Source organism: Urocitellus parryii, chromosome 6 (genome assembly GCF_045843805.1).
Source record: "Urocitellus parryii isolate mUroPar1 chromosome 6, mUroPar1.hap1, whole genome shotgun sequence".
Lineage (NCBI taxonomy): Eukaryota > Metazoa > Chordata > Mammalia > Rodentia > Sciuridae > Urocitellus > Urocitellus parryii.
In genome coordinates this window covers 94783223-94790938 of record NC_135536.1, presented here as the reverse complement: position 1 = coordinate 94790938, position 7716 = coordinate 94783223, and positions in this window count along the sequence as shown.

Below are 7716 nucleotides of genomic sequence, written 5' to 3'. Positions count from 1 at the left end.
ATCTCTGGAATCCGAACAGTATAGTGGCGCCAGCATCCCGTAATGCCCTAGAGTGGCATTTTCTAGGGAAACATGAATTATACTGACACGTTAAATTATGGGAGAGAAGGACTCCAGGGCCACCACCAGGCTGCAGGAGTGGAGCACTCGAGCAGAGCTGCTCTCCTCCTAGGCTCTGCAGAGAAGCTCCTGCTGCAGTGGCATGTTCCGCTCTCTGGCCAGCTCTCCGCCTGACTGCTTTTCCTCCCAGCAGCCCCTCAATCAGTAGGGGCTCCATGGGACTGGGAGTGAGCCTGTTGCCTAGCTGCTCCCTACCCCTACCCAGCCCCCTAGTTCAACTCTTTTTTTTGGCTCCAATTCTATTTAATTTTTAGAAATAGAATTCCTATTTGGATTTGTGGTTCTGTCATTGTTTTTCACATGATTTAAAAAATCAAATTCTTGAATATCATGTTTCTCCTTTCTTCTTTTTTCTGAGAATGGGTTTAACTATTAAGGTTTGAACTCATTCGATATAAAATGCAATCTATGGTGTTCTAAGTTTGACCAACAGATATGTGTCAACATGAGATAACCCAGAAGTTTGTGATGGCTTCGAAGTGTAAAGATCAATTAGCTTAAGCCTGTGTTTTTCACTCTATGGTATGAAACATTGAACTGACTGTAGCAATGTTTCCTTTAGAGATACTTACAGATTTGCAGAAGCAGCATTAACACTTAATAGCTTCTATAGTATTGATAACTAAATCTTGGTTTAGAATTTAGGAAAGTGCCGGCCTACCCTCTGCCTAACTCCTGGCTTCCTAATCTCTACGCATGCTTAGTTCACCTTGCTGCTTCAATTGCATGAGCAGGTGGCTGCTAACTCACTTGAATTGTGGACATACCCAAAGGGCAGATGTTAGGTGATGTGGTTGGTCAAAAGTGGCTTCCCGTCGCATAGGGGCTCTATGATGCTCCTCATAGTTTCTAAATGCTTCAGCTGAGACCAACATTAAGTGGCCATCTTGAGAGTCACCTCCTGTGTCTGTCCAGTTGGTCACTGGGAGGGAAACAAAGGAAGCAGTCATTGTTCCTTCCTTCCTGGTTTTCCCTCCAAGAAGGCAGAGTTGCAGGAGAACTATGTCACTGAAGAACATGGGTAAACAGGTTGCAAATCACTGTTTACAATTTTCTTTTCACATTTCAGCAACAAGGCCACCTGTGAAAATACAATGTTCTCATTGACATATTCAAGAACAGAAAATGAAGGCATGTGGGCATTGGGGACGATGCTTCCTGCCCCCTTGATCATTTCCAGTCTCACTGGACTCAGTAAATAAACTGCTCTTCTAGTTGGTCATGAAATCCCAGCTTAGAAACAGTGATGTTTGTTTTCTAAGAAGTGAAAGTTCAGTGCAGATGTTAGCACCTCAACCATTGTACTCTGGGAGATATGGAAGTATGGAAAAGGAAAATGAAGACATAGTATATGGAAAATGCAAAAGAGAAAATTCATCCCTGGTGGTTACCGAGTGCTCTCCATCCTGAATAGGTACAAAAAAAGTGTAGCACAATTTAATTTTAATTTCTTCAATTTCATTTTTTTGTAAACTACCACTATAGACATGTTTTTTGCATAACCAAAACAATTAACATTTATTTATGCTCAGTTGCCAGGGACCTGTGTTTTGTCTATTAATTCATTTTACAAGGTAAAAGTCAATATACTGTATTTGTATCACTGTCTTGAGTAAGTATTAGTCACTGCTGAACCAAGTAGTATGCTAGCATTACATTTTCTTCTCAAAAGACTTCTGAGATATGTTTGGGAAACATTTAGCATCAAGGGTAAATGGATTCTCATGTTTATCAATTGCTTAAAATCATACTTTATTATTTCCTTCATGTTTGGACATTTTCTTGTCTTGATTTATTTTTCCTGTCATTTCTGATGGCCTTGACTGAAGCAAGGACACTGTGCACTCTTTGTTACCAAAGATGTAAGGTGACGGCCCTGTCTCCAGGGGCCCCAATGGACTAGATTCTATCTCCCCAGCTGAAAAGACAAACTATGGTGAGAGCAGGAAATGAACTTTCATCAGAATATAGTTACACTGAAAAGACAAAGGGATCCATGTCCTTAGCCCTGTCTTAAGTGGGTACTGACATGAGTTCCCAGATTATATAGGCAAAGGCACCAGAAGTATGCATAGCCAAGCAGTCTTGGTCCCACAGTGATCTGATTGATCATTGTCTCAGGATTGGTAGGTCAGGGCTTTGTTGGCTGCAGTAAGAAAATTGCTGTGGCCTGCAAGTAGTCTTCTTCACAAGATGTTTATCAATCAGATCTTGGAATTCAAGGTGCCTGCCAGAGAGAATGACTCAGAGCAAAGCAGACAGGTGGAAAATTGAGCCAGAGAATGCCATATCCTGCTTTTTATTACTCACTGAGTATTTGCTGGCCCAAGTGAAGAGTCAGTGTTTTTAACAAAAGCAGGCTGTATGTTCTCATTAGATGGTTACCAGCTTGTTTGAGTATAGTGAGGCAGAACACAGGTGTACAACAAGTTATATGAAAAAGCAGCCTGCCCAGGGTTTTATATCCAGAGTAACGTGAATCACTGAGCTCAAGTGATGAAAAACATTCTCTTCTAGGTGGGTAAGGACCAGAGAGAACCTGGCTTATTCCAGCCAGACATTCTTTTTCCTGGAATGTTACATTCGCAGCAGGTTGTTTTTGGTTGTTGTTGTTTATGGTGTGTGTGTGTGTGTGTGTGTGTGTGTGGTGCTGGGGATTGAACCCAGGACTTTGGTATGTGAGGCAAACCCTCTACCAACTGAGCTATAGCCCCAGCCCATCAGTTATTCTTGAGAAGAGAGAAAAGGGAAACCAGCTTCCATGGTGCATGCCTAGAATCCCAGATGCTGAGGAGGCTGAGGTGAGAGAATTGCTTAGGCCCAGGAGTTCAAGACAAGCTTAGGCAACGTGGGGAGCCCATCTCAAAAAAAAAAAAAAAAAAAAAAGAGGAAGAATAGAGGGTGTCCAAGGGCACCTAGAGAATTGCCTGTACCTTGCCTTTTTCTTCTTGACAGAATAATGTGAATCTCTGATTTTCTTCTCCTCCTACCCCAGGACTAGGATTGAACTCAGGACCTCACACATGCAAGGCAAGCACTCTAACCACTTAGCTACATCTCTAGTCCACTTCCTCAGAATTTTTCATCCTCTTAGTCAGAAGAGCCAATGCAAGGTTGCCTCAGCAAGCATTGCATCTCCTACTCAGGACTGGCATCCTAAGATCCACCTCTTCTCTGCTAGGACCTCTGCTTTCTGAATTCCATGTTTCATTTGCTTTGTTTTCTTTCTTTTTTCCTTTTTTTTTCTTTTGGTACCAGGAATTGAACCCAGGGGTGCTTAACCACTAAGTCACATCCCCAGCCCTATAATATTTTATTTAAAGACAGGGTCTCACTGAGTTGCTAAGTGCCCACTAAATTGCTGAGGCTGGCTTTGAACTCTCAATCCTCCTGCCTTACCTCAGCCTCCCAAGTCGCTGGGATTACAGGCATGTGCCACTGTGCCAGGCTTCATTTTTAAATTTTTTTTTTCCTGAAGTGCATTCTTAAATCACTTCAAGCACAGATAACTTTGCTTGTCTGGAAAGATCTTTATTTTGGTTTTGCATTTCCTGGATAGTTTGGCTATATTCAGGATTCAATATCCTCAGTCTTACACTCAGCTTCAAAACTATTTGAATAGGCAGAATTGACTGCATTTTCAAAAACATATATCCTCAAAGTTTTATAAAAAAAAAACAAAAAACGGGCAATTTCAAGGAATCTCTGAAATTCTGCTTTACCACCACCACCACTCATGGAAACTGTTCTCATAAGGATCATGAATAACTTCTTCATCTAACAAGATCTTTTTAATCTGTAATGCCTCAAGGTGGCAACTGTCCTTGAAACTGTTCCTTTGACTTGGAATGTTCAGGTACTTTCCAACATGCAAGAACCGAACCCTGAGGAATTGAGCATTTTGATTGAGATGGGAGTGAACAGAGAATAATAAGACCCAGAGCCAATGAGAACCAGAGGAATAGTAGTGCACTGGGAGGTGAGAAGAGACAGTGAAGAAATGAGGGAAAGAAGAGGAGGATATTCATTCAGAAAGAATGTTTTCTTTCCCTTCCTTTGTCCTCCTGATTTTAGTATTGATACTTGTATTTATTCCATTAGCTACATGCACTTGGGGCCCACACCTTTATAAGTCACAACTGTTATCTCCTCTCTGTATCTCCTGGTAGGGGAGACCTATGTGTCTGTGAGATCCATACTCATGAGGCAGCATAAAAACAAAATCTGACCGGGCGCGGTGGTGCACACCTATAATCCCAGCAGCTTGAGAGGCTGAGGCAGAAGGATCATAAGTTCAAAGCCAGCCTCAGCAGTTTAGTGAGGCCCTAAAAGAACTCAGCGAGACCCTGTCTTTAAATAAAATACAAAATAGGGCTGGGGAGGTTGCTCAGTGGTCAAGTGCCCCTGAGTTCAATCCCTAGTACCAAAAAAAAAAATCTGTCCTCTTGATAGTTTTTAAGACGCCGCCCTCCTGGTGACCAGTAGTATACTACCAAAAGACTCAGTTTAACTCAATCTTTGGAAATCAGATTCAGCTGGTTCAATTTCCACAGTCAGCTGTCAATTCCTCCACTTTGCAGATTGATAGAAGGAATGAGAGAGAGAGAGAGAGACTCTTTCCATTCCTTTCTATCCTTACCTGTTTACTTCCTCTTATTTAATAAATAATTAGTGATTTGCCCAAGATTTTCATTAAGGAGAACATGATGTCCCTACAAGGTTTTTCATACCTAAAGAGTGAGTATATTCTTAGAAAAAATGAAGAAGTAGAATAAAATATAGCTCCCAGACTGCAGAGCTCATGGAGATGAGAGAAATCACCCAGTCAAATGTTTTTCATATTTGTATGCTCATTGCTCTTTTATCCTCCTGCTCACTTCCACTAAAATAATAAGTTTTTAAAAGATTGGATTTTATAGCAACATGATATTGAAACAAGTCTATCAGTGAACAAGAGGGAAGGAATAGCTTGAATGGAGATGATGATGAGAAATGCCAATCCCTTGATAAGATGAGCTATGAAAGGCAGTGTAGTTAATAAAGATATTTTCCTTTGAATTGAAATGAAAATATTTTAAAAGAGAAAAACAACTAGAGATTGGAACAAAGCACAAGCACTGGGGTGAATAAGGAAGGGTGGAACTCAGGAAACTAGAGAGCAAGGCGAGTAGAAAGAAAGGAACTATGGAAAAGAGAGTGGGTGTGAGCGGAGAAAGTGGTCCAGGAGCAAAAGATGATGCTGGGTGGGGAGAGGAGGGCATGGCCGAAAAGGAGGGTCGGGACCGATGATGGCACCCTGAAGAAGGTGAAGCAATCGCAAGAGTGGAGATGGCAGGGAGTGGGCCCAGAAGGGCTTAAAGGTCCTCTGGAGAGAGATTGGGAGGAGCAGAGAGGTGCAGGAGAGGACAAAGATGGCCCCTGTCCCAGCTAGTTGCACACGGGGTGTCTGGAACAGTGACTCATGGTGCCTCATGCAGGAGGTTTGCTTCCTGGAGCCCTGGGTTGTACAACTACTTGAAATCAAGAAGCTTAGCAAATTAAGAAGTTATTAAAAATATTAAGGGCAGAACCAGCTATTGCTGCCAACTTTGTATGACTGACGCTGGAACAGTCACTTTTCAGCTCTATGGAGTCTGTCTTGTTATTGAGAACTCACACAGATTAAGTCTTTTCTTTTTTTCTTTTTCTTTTTTTTTTTTTTAATCTTTTCCTTCTAAACCCCTGTGGTTTCTTTTCTCTAATATCACTGTCCTGGAACTTGAACCTCATATCATCGCACCTCGGAGTAATCTAAGTGGTCATTAGCTAACTAACATTAGCATGGAAGAGTGACTGGCCACAATCTTGGAAGATGTTCTTTCACCTGCGAAGGATTATTTAAAACTCAGGTGAGATCCTGTACAGTGCCACCCTCAAAAGCAGATATGATGACCATTGTTTCCAATCATGACTGGTCTTTCAAGGCAGCATTCTGCCGCGGAGAGGCAGCCCCTCCTTCTCCCTCAGCTTCAGTTCCTTAGTGATGACATGGGGCAGGAGCAAGCACAGAGTAGGGGTTGAACTGGGAATTGTCAGAAATGGCTCCCATTTCTTCTCACATCTTGGAGCTGACTCCTTAGAATGCGGTGTTGAAAGGGATTCTGAGACTGCATCATGGTTAACTGGGACAATGCTAACATGGCTCATATAAAAAAAATGAATACCAATTTTTTTTAGTATCCTGTTAAAGTCACTGTTGTAATTGATTTATGCAAATGGTCTCTTGATTAGCCCTACTTTTTAAAAAATATTCTTTTAGATGTTGGTGGACCTTTATCTTATTCATTTATTTATATGTGGTGCAGAGAATCAAACCCAGTGCCTCAAAAGTGCTAGGTAAGCACTACCACTAGCCACTACCCCAGCTAGATTAGCCCTATTTTATAGACAAGAGTTATCATAGAGAGTCTTACTTAAAATTAAACAAGGATTTCATGGTTTGGGGACAGGTAAGAGGCAACATAGGTGTTGTAGGTTTCCAACTTTTGCACCAAATCATCTCTGAACTCCTTATTTGTTCATATACTCAGATATTGTATGGATGATTCCAGCAGTGGCTACTATCCTAATAGGTATTCCTCCTTGCCACTGTTGATCTTCATCATCCTATCTTCCGATTCCTGAGAGCTTTATTTGAATTCATTGAAGAAATCATGGGCTCTATGGCTACTTTCATGTGGATGACCCAGGAAAGATGTTGAAACTTTCCAGCTATGTCTGAAGCCTCATGAATGTGTTTGGCCAAACATTCTATGCTGATTGTTTAGAAATTTATTTTTTTCTTAGAGCTGTTAAGGATTTGAGTTTGTGAACCATCCTCTGCTCTGAAGCACATTAACACTGGAGATGTCTATCTTTCTTAAATTTCCTGCTAGCACTCAGTTCACAGATTAGCTGTGTATTTATACCATCACAATGATGCTTGGGGGAAAAAAAAAAAACACTTCATTTTTTCTCCAACCTCTATATCCTCTGTGCATGTCTCTAGAGCACTCTGGGTTTCTAACCATGATTATAGACTAATCAAGATTCTTTGGTGATATATCTTTGTCTCCAGTACTCTAGAGTATATATTAATAATAACTTCAGAAGTATACAAAATGCATATTTCTCACAATACTTTTACACAGTTTATTTTAATCTATCATCACAACAAATGAAGTAGATGTAATTATCCTCATCAACCCAAGAAGAAATCAAGTCTTTTGGAGTTTAAACCATTCATACACACAGCTGGAAAGAAACAGAACTGAAATTGGACACTAGGTGGTGTGACTGGAGGCCCACTGAACGTAAATGAGCAGGAAGTTGGTGAAAAACTTGAGAAAGAAATTGAGCAAGGGAGTGGGAAGCCAGCTTTACTATAGGTCACCCCCATCCTTTGCTCTGAATAGAATCCAAGAAGCTTGGGTTCAGAGGCAGGTCATGGAACCAAAGTTATAATTACTGCGTGAGTGGCTGTTGAAATGAGCCGCAAACTTTTTGGTTTCCTCTTCCCTTTTGGAATCCTGTGTGATAACAGTTTCCAATCCATGTTCTCAGGAGCCTTCAAGTTTG